At 61.5% G+C, this 7,578-nt stretch overlaps 1 pseudogene; it reads right to left on the bottom strand.

Annotated features, from left to right (window-relative positions):
• Positions 1–714: 714 nt before the first annotated feature.
• LOC129514848 (immunoglobulin heavy constant gamma 4-like) lies at positions 715–6,127 on the bottom strand (annotated as a pseudogene).
• Positions 6,128–7,578: the final 1,451 nt, after the last annotated feature.

Genomic DNA, 7,578 nt, shown 5'->3' with positions numbered 1-7,578 from the left:
CTGGGACCGGGTCAACAGTCCCCTCTCCAGGAGGGGTGTCTGGGTGACATCACTGCTTCCCCAAGTGTTGTCGTCCAGCAGCTGTGGAGCTCCTGCAGCAGCCTCAGGGCCGGGCCTTTCTCACTGTGGTCTCCTCTGGTGGAGAAGACCTGACTGACCATTAGCGAAATGTCAATAGTTTCCCCATTGGGTGACAGGGGCCCATGGCTTCCTCTCGACGTGCCAGAACGTGCCTGTCTGGGGACATCCGGCATTCTGGAACCTGGCTTTGATGGGGTGTTCACAGAGGCCAGACCCTACCCAGATAGACACTGGGCTTTCCATCCCTCTGTCTCCTGGGGGAATGAATGAGCTAGTCTACCTAGGGGCCATCCCCTGGGGGCCATACTGCCCAATGCCTCAGTGTCCACATGGCCCCAGACGTATCTTGGTGGCTGCTAGGAGGGGCCAGCAGGTGTCCATCAGCTCAGGTTGGGGGCATTCTTGGTGTTCCCTCGATTCTCCAGACAGTGAACCAGAGTGCAAGATACAGCCCATGGTGGCCACAAGGCCAGATGGTAGAGGTGCAGGCCCAAGATGACTGTGAGTTCAGAGCTTGGTGAGGTCAGAGGGCAGAGGAGCAGGCCTGGAAGCAGGCTAGTGGCACAAACCAAGGCACCCGTTTCCTACATGGGGTCTAGGGCAATGCTGGACATCCATCCCAGAGGGCTGGCCCTAGGCCCCCTGTCCGATCATGTTCCTGTAGTCGGGGACAATTGAGCGCTTCAGCTCCACCACTGACGAGAAGATCCACTTCACCTGCAGCAGGGAGGGGAAGGTATGAGCTTGGCCTGGACCCCCACAGACCACCTCCCTCCATGACCAAGCTCCTGCTCCCAAGGCTAGGTAGTGTGAGGGGATCCTGGAGGGGGTGGTGTGGGGAGAGGGAGCAGACAGTGAGAGGACCAGGATGGGACAGAGAAGGGACAGTGTGGGGGTAGTGAGGGGACAGTGAGGTTACAGTAAGGAGGTAGTGTTGGGACTCTGTGGGGACAGTGTGGGTCCTGTGAGGATCAGTATGGAGACGTGAGGAGACTCTGATGGAATTGAGGGGACGGTGTGGGTATAGGGGACAGTGATGTGATCGTGTATACGAGGGGACAGTAAGGAGACAATGTGGAGATATTGTGGGGAGAGTGAGGGGACTTTGTTGAGATATTGTGGGGAGACAGTTGAGGGGACAGTGATGAGACAGTTATGAGATGGTGAGGGGACAATGAGGAGATAGTGTGGGGGGCACTGTGGGGACAGTGAGAGGACATTTAGGGGACAGTGTGGGGACAGTGTGAGTATAGTAATGGGACACTGTGGTGGCTATGTGGGTCCTGTGAGGAGACAGTGTGGAGACAGTGATGATACTGTGAGGGGACAGGCGATAGTGAGGTGATGTGTGTAGACAGCGAGGGAACAGTAAGGAGACAATCTGGGGACACTGTGGGGAGAGAGAGGGGACATTGTTGAGACAGTGAGGGGAGAGCAAAAGATGACTTAGGGCCAGTGAGGAGACTTTGAGGAGACAGTGTGGGGACAGTGAGGAGATAGTGTGGAGGTAGGGGACAGTATGGAGACAGTGAGGGTCTAGTGAAGAGTAAGTGAGGTGACAGTGAGGAGACCGTAAGGAGTCAGTGAACAGACTCTTAGAGGACAGTCAAGGGACAGTGATTGGACAGTGAGGAGACAGTGTGGGGACAGTGAGAAGAAACCAATGGGACAGAGTGGGGATAGTGTAGACAGTGGGGAGACAGTGAGGAGACAGGGAAAAGACTGAGTGGACAGTGCAGGGACAGAGAGGGACTGTCTGGAGACAAGGGGGACAGTAAGGGGACAATGAGGGGACATTGAGGAGATAGTGAGGGGACAGTGTGGGAACAGTGAGGGGTAGTGATGGGACTGTGAGTGGAGAGTGATGAGATAGTGAGGAGACAGTGAGTATATCACGAGGAGTTAGTGACAGACAGTGATGGACAGTGAGGAGAGCGAAAAGACAGGAGACAATGTGGGGACAGTCAGGAGACAGTGAGGAGACAGAGGACTGAAAGGGGGAGAGTGAAGGGACAGTGTGTGGTTATTGTGAAGGCAATGATGACAAAAAGGAGACAATTGGGGACAGTGTGGAGATCATGGGAGGAAAGTGTCTGAACAGTGTTTGGATAGTGACAGGACAGTGAGGTGACAGTGAGAGTACGTGTGGAGTCAGCGATAGGAAAGTGAGGAAATAGTGAGGAGACAGTGAGGGGACATGTGGGGACAGTGAGGATGGGACATTGTGGAGACAATGAGGGTACATTATGAAGTCAGTGATGGGACAGTGAGGAGACAATGAGGCAAAAGTGAGGAACATGTCATAGGAAATAGGAGACAGTGAGGGGACTGTCATGAAAGTGAGGGGACAATAAGGAGACAATGTGGGGACACTGAGAGGGAGTGAAGGCACAATATGAGGACAGTGGGGAACCATGTGGAGACAGTGAGGGGACAGTGATGCACTGTGAAGGGACAGTGATGAGAGAAGGTGTGGACAGTGAGGGGACAGTGAGGGGACAGTGAGGATATAGTGAGAAGAAAGTGAGGGAACTGCCAGACAAAAAGGAAAGGTCCATGAGGGGTCAAGGATGAGACAATGTAGGGACAGTGAGGGGTCACCATGTGGTCATTGTGGGGTCTGTGTGGGCACATGGTGAGGACAGCGACGGGACAGTGGGCCATAGTCCAGGGACAGTACGGGTGTGCCCACCTTGAAGAGGGTGACAGTGGCGCTGTAGCACACGCTGAGCAGGAAGAGGGTGATGAAGATGGAGATGGTGGTCCACAGCCCGTCCAGCTCCCCGTCCTGGTCCTCAGCACAGCTGTCATCCAGGATCAGCTCTGGACAGGAAGGGGGTGGTCAGTACTGGGCCGGCGGAGGGGCAGATTCCCTGAGGGACAGTCACAGCCCTCTGCAACCCTGGGTGCCAGCCTCAGCACCCCAGCCCTACCGCTTGGGCCAGGCCAGTGGGGACCCGCACTCCCTCTCTGCTCTGCCCTATGCAGGGACCCTGTGGGGAGAAGGTGCCTTGACTGCCACACCTCCTCTTCCCTGGGGGACCAGGCCCTTGTGGAGGGTCAGCAGAGCCCAGGGCCCAGGGAAGGGCCCAGAGTGACAGGGAGTGTCCCTAGTGAACAAGTGGGTGGGAGCATCAGGATAAGCTGGTTTGTGGGGGTTTTGTGCACGTCAAGAGGGGGTGTAGGCTCCCTGGGGCAGAGGAGGGCGGGTCGGCGTGGTCAGTGTGTGGATGAGCTGCTGAGCAGATGACGGGCAGTGGAGGGGGTGGGGACCAGGGTGTTGTCCATGGTGAGGGTTCCCAAGACTGGCTCTGCTCTGGGCACTGCAGCTGGTCCTGTGTGAGGACCAGGGTATAAGGTCTGTGTGTGTGTGTGTGTGTGTGTGTGTGTGTGTGTGTGTGTGAGAAGGTGGCGGTGCTCAGCACGATGGGCTTGTTTTCAGTGGATCTGGACTCAGCGTCCATGTGGAGGTCTCCAGTGGTCCCTCCCCTGGGCACTCAGGGCCACCTGCCTCTGCCCCACTGGGGCACGGGGTGAGGTCCCCATGAGTGGACAGGCCTGGTCCCAGGGGGGATGAACTCAGGGGGGACCTCCTCACTGGAGGCAGGGTGGGGGACTGTACATGGATGGAGTGTCGTGTCTGAGGGCAAACAGGGCCTGTCCCCTCCTGACAGGACAAGCATGGCTACTGGGTTGACACAGAGCTACCAAGCAGAGCTCTCCGCAGGCCCAGGGGACAGGGAGCCCAGGGCATGAGGACAGGCCAGTGTCCCCCAACTCGGTACAGAGGTGGGAAGGTCTGTGTGCTCATTTCCCTGAGGGGCCCTGGAGGGGACAACTCCTGCCGTCCCCGTCCACACACCCCAGCCCTGGCTAGCTTCTGGCTGGATTGAGGGCGCACAGGGGCTGCACCTCTGCCAAAGTGCGCTCCCCAGGCTCAGGCGGCTCCCGGCCCCACGTTGTGGCAGCCTGTGCCGCCCTCCCCACTCGAGGTGCAGAGCTCACCCACCAGTGGTGACACCTTAGACTCAGAGCTGGCCTGCCCGTACCACCCAGGGCCCGGGTGTCCCGAGCTCTACCTCGGAAAGAACCATGACAGCGTGCAGGGTCCCAGGGCAGTGCTGGGTGCTTTATTTCATGATGGGTGCCTACCCGGGGTTATGTACACAGGGGCGGGGGCTCAGGCGTCCTCAGGGGATCCTGAGAGCCAAGGTGGGGGGCTTGCTGGGTGCCGGGCGTGTTGCTCATTTACCCGGAGAATGGGAGAGGGAGAGATCTGTGTAGTGGTTCTGTAGAGCTTCGTGCATCACCGCACATGTGAAGGGGTCTCCCCCCTGCCAGCGGCTCTTGTCCACAGAGAGCTTGCTGTACAGGAAGTAGGACCCGTCCTCGTCCAGCTGGGGCGCAGTCGTGTGGTACTTGCTCTCGGGCTCCTGCTGTCCATTGCTCTGCCACTCCACATCAATCTCAGGTGGGAAGAAGTCTTTGACCAGGCAGGTGATGCTGACTGTGTCACTGGATGACAACTCCCTTGGGATGGCGGCAGGACATACACACTGGGCTGATGGGCCTGCCCTGTGGGGTAAAGGGTCAGCACAGATGGTCACTGTCAGGGTGGAGGACTGGACCCTACACGGGAGCTCTCCTTCCCTGAAGCCCCTCTGCCCACCTCTGGCCTTGGAGATGGTCCTCTCGATGGGGGACGGGAGGCCTATGTGGTTGACTCTGCACGTGAACTGCTTCCCGGTGAGCCAGTCCTGGTGCTCGATGGGGAGGACGCTGACCACACGGTACGTGCTGTTCAACTGCTGCTCCCGAGGCTGGGTCTTGGCTGCGTGCACCTGCTTACCATCCACGAACCAGCTGATCTGCACCTCAGGGTCCTCACGGCCCAGATCTAACACCACACAGGTGACCTCGGGTGTTCGGGTAATCCTGAGGATGTCCTTGGGTTTCGGGGGAAAGATGAGGACCGAAGGCCCTCCCAGATGTTCAGGGACTGGAATGGGAGACAGTTAGGGTCAGCATTTGGGTGACTTCCTTTTTAGCACCCATTCCCCTATTAGTCAGTGCCTGGATGTGCACCATCTGCTTGGGGTGCAGAGCGGGGCCCTGCTGACTCACCTGGGCATGTGGATGTACACTTGCAGGTGGACTCTTTGGGCACTGCAGAGAGAGCAGACTGGGGTTATTGGGAGCGTGGGGTGGGCACAGGTCATGGGGTGAACTTAGGTCAGGCCAGCTCATGAGGGGATCCCTGACCAGTGGCACCCAATGGGCCCCGGGAATGCAGTGGGGAATGCAGCCTGTGGTCATCTGGACCAGGCAGCCACGCCCAGAGGACACCCTCCCAGAAAGGGGAGGCCTTGAGGGCGGGGACACTGAGGTGACTCCCCGGTGACGTGGGTCCGGGACAGCTGACCTGGCCTGTCCCCGAGTGGACCCCTCTCTGAGGTCCGACGTCTCACCTGACTTGTCTACTTTAGTGTTGCTGGCCGGGTGGGCCACGTTGCAGGTGAAGGTCTCGCTGGGCCACCTGCTGGAGGGCACTGTCACCATGCTGCTGAGGGAGTAGAGCCCTGAGGACTGCAGGACGGACGGGAAGGTGTGCACACCGCTGGTCAAGGAGCCGGAATTCCAGGACACGGTTACAGGCTCGGGGAAGTAGCCTGACACCAGGCAGGCCAGGGCCACCGTGGAGCCGGAAGTGGACCCGCAGCTGGGGCCAGTGGGAAGACCGAGGGGGCCGTGGTGGAGGCTGCAAGAGAGGAGGCTGTGTGACCCCCAGGGTCTCAGGGGTCCAGGCCTGGGGTGGCTCTGAGCACCACGCCCACGTGCTTCAGGGAGTCTGCACACCAGGCGCATGGCCCGGCTCGCTGTGGCCACAGAACCTGGACTCCTCGGCCTGGTCAGTGCTGGGTGACCACCTGGATCACGTCCCCAGGGCCTCGGCCCCTGGGTCCCCGCTCAGGTTTTCCCTGGCTGCCCCACCTGACCACGGCCTCTGTGGCAGCCCCGACCTGGGAGCCCTGTGCCCAGTGGGCTCCTGCGGGCCCCTGAGCCCAGGCCTGCTGTCCCCGTCCGACCGCGTCTTGCCCCAGCAGGGATTTGCACCCACTGCCCAGGCCCCTCAGCACGGAGCTCTCGTCCTGGGCTGCCATGTGCCCTCCAGGCGCCACGACGTCAGGGTCAGCTCTGCAGCCAAGCACCCGGGGCCGGATCCCGTCCCTGCCCGAGCCGTCGGGACTGCCCCAGGCCTTCCAGGCATGGCTTCCTGACGTCCCTCAGGGCTGCTCCCGCCTTGGCCCCGGCCTTTGCCCCCCCTGCTCTGGGGCCCGGGCAGCTCCCACAGGCCTCCCGCACCCAGGGCTGCCCTGAGCCTGTGCGCCCCTCGGGGTGGGAGGGAGCGCGGCCCTGCCCTGGCTGTCCCGTCCTGCGTGGTGACAGCAAGTAGGCTGCAGCTCAGACGCCGCCACCCGCCGGCCTGTCCCCTTGGACCCTGGGCCCCGCTGCTCAGCTCAGGGCCCTGAAGCTGCCCCTCGCACGCCCACCACGGCTGGCAGCCCTGCCTGGGGCTCCCCACGGGCCCCTTGTTCTCCTGCCTCTGGCTCCTCGGCCCTGCACCCCGGGACCCGGCTGGCCATGACCCCCCTCCCGGGCGGGTCTCAGGAGCCTGCAGGACCGCGCTGCTGCCCTGACTGGAAACCCGTGGCTCCCTCCTTCCTAGAGTGGCCCCCCTTCCCCTGGGCCCCAAGGCCTTCCCGGGGAGGCTCTGCTCCCCACCCGGCCTCACCGCCTCACACTCCCCGGGTCCAGGAGGCTCAGCTGCCCGGACCCTCAGCCCCTGAGCGGGTGGCGCCGGCTCAGCCGCTGCGCAGTGCAGCCCCGCTTGGCGCTCAGGCCTCGGCGCTGAGATTCTGGAACAAGGCGGCACCTCCCTGCCCCCCTGGGCCTCCAAGACGGGGCATGTTCCAGGGCCTCGCTGAGCTGAGATCTGAGTGCACCCCTGCCCCTCCTGCTCCCCACCTGCCCTGCTTATCTGCACTAGCTCCCTGCTGCCTGAGCTCCTGGGGTGACCCCTGCCCCACTGCTCTCCCACCTGCCCTGTGCACCTTAACCAGCTCCCCTGCTCACTGAGCTTTGGGGAGACCCCTGCCCTGCCTGCTCCTTCACCGGCCCCTGCTCTCCTGCACCAGCTCCCCTGCTCCCTGGGCCCTTGGGGTGACCCCAGTCCCTCATGCTCCCCCACTTGCCAGTTCATCTCCTCTACTCCCCTGCTCCTTGGGCCCTGGGGTGACTGACCCCTGCCCCTCCTGCTCCCCCACCTGTCCCTGCTTCCCTGCATCAGCTCCCCTGCACCATGAGCTCCTGGGGTGACTCCTGCACCTCCTGCTCTCCCACCTGCCCTGCTCACCTGCACTATCTCCCCTGCCCCATGATCTCCTGGCATGATCCTTGCCCCTACTGCTCCCCATCCTGCTCCTGCTCCCCAGCACC

The sequence above is a fragment of the Nyctereutes procyonoides genome, unplaced genomic scaffold, assembly GCF_905146905.1.
Source record: "Nyctereutes procyonoides isolate TBG_1078 unplaced genomic scaffold, NYPRO_anot_genome, whole genome shotgun sequence".
NCBI lineage: Eukaryota > Metazoa > Chordata > Mammalia > Carnivora > Canidae > Nyctereutes > Nyctereutes procyonoides.
This window is presented reverse-complemented; position numbering and strand designations above follow the sequence as displayed.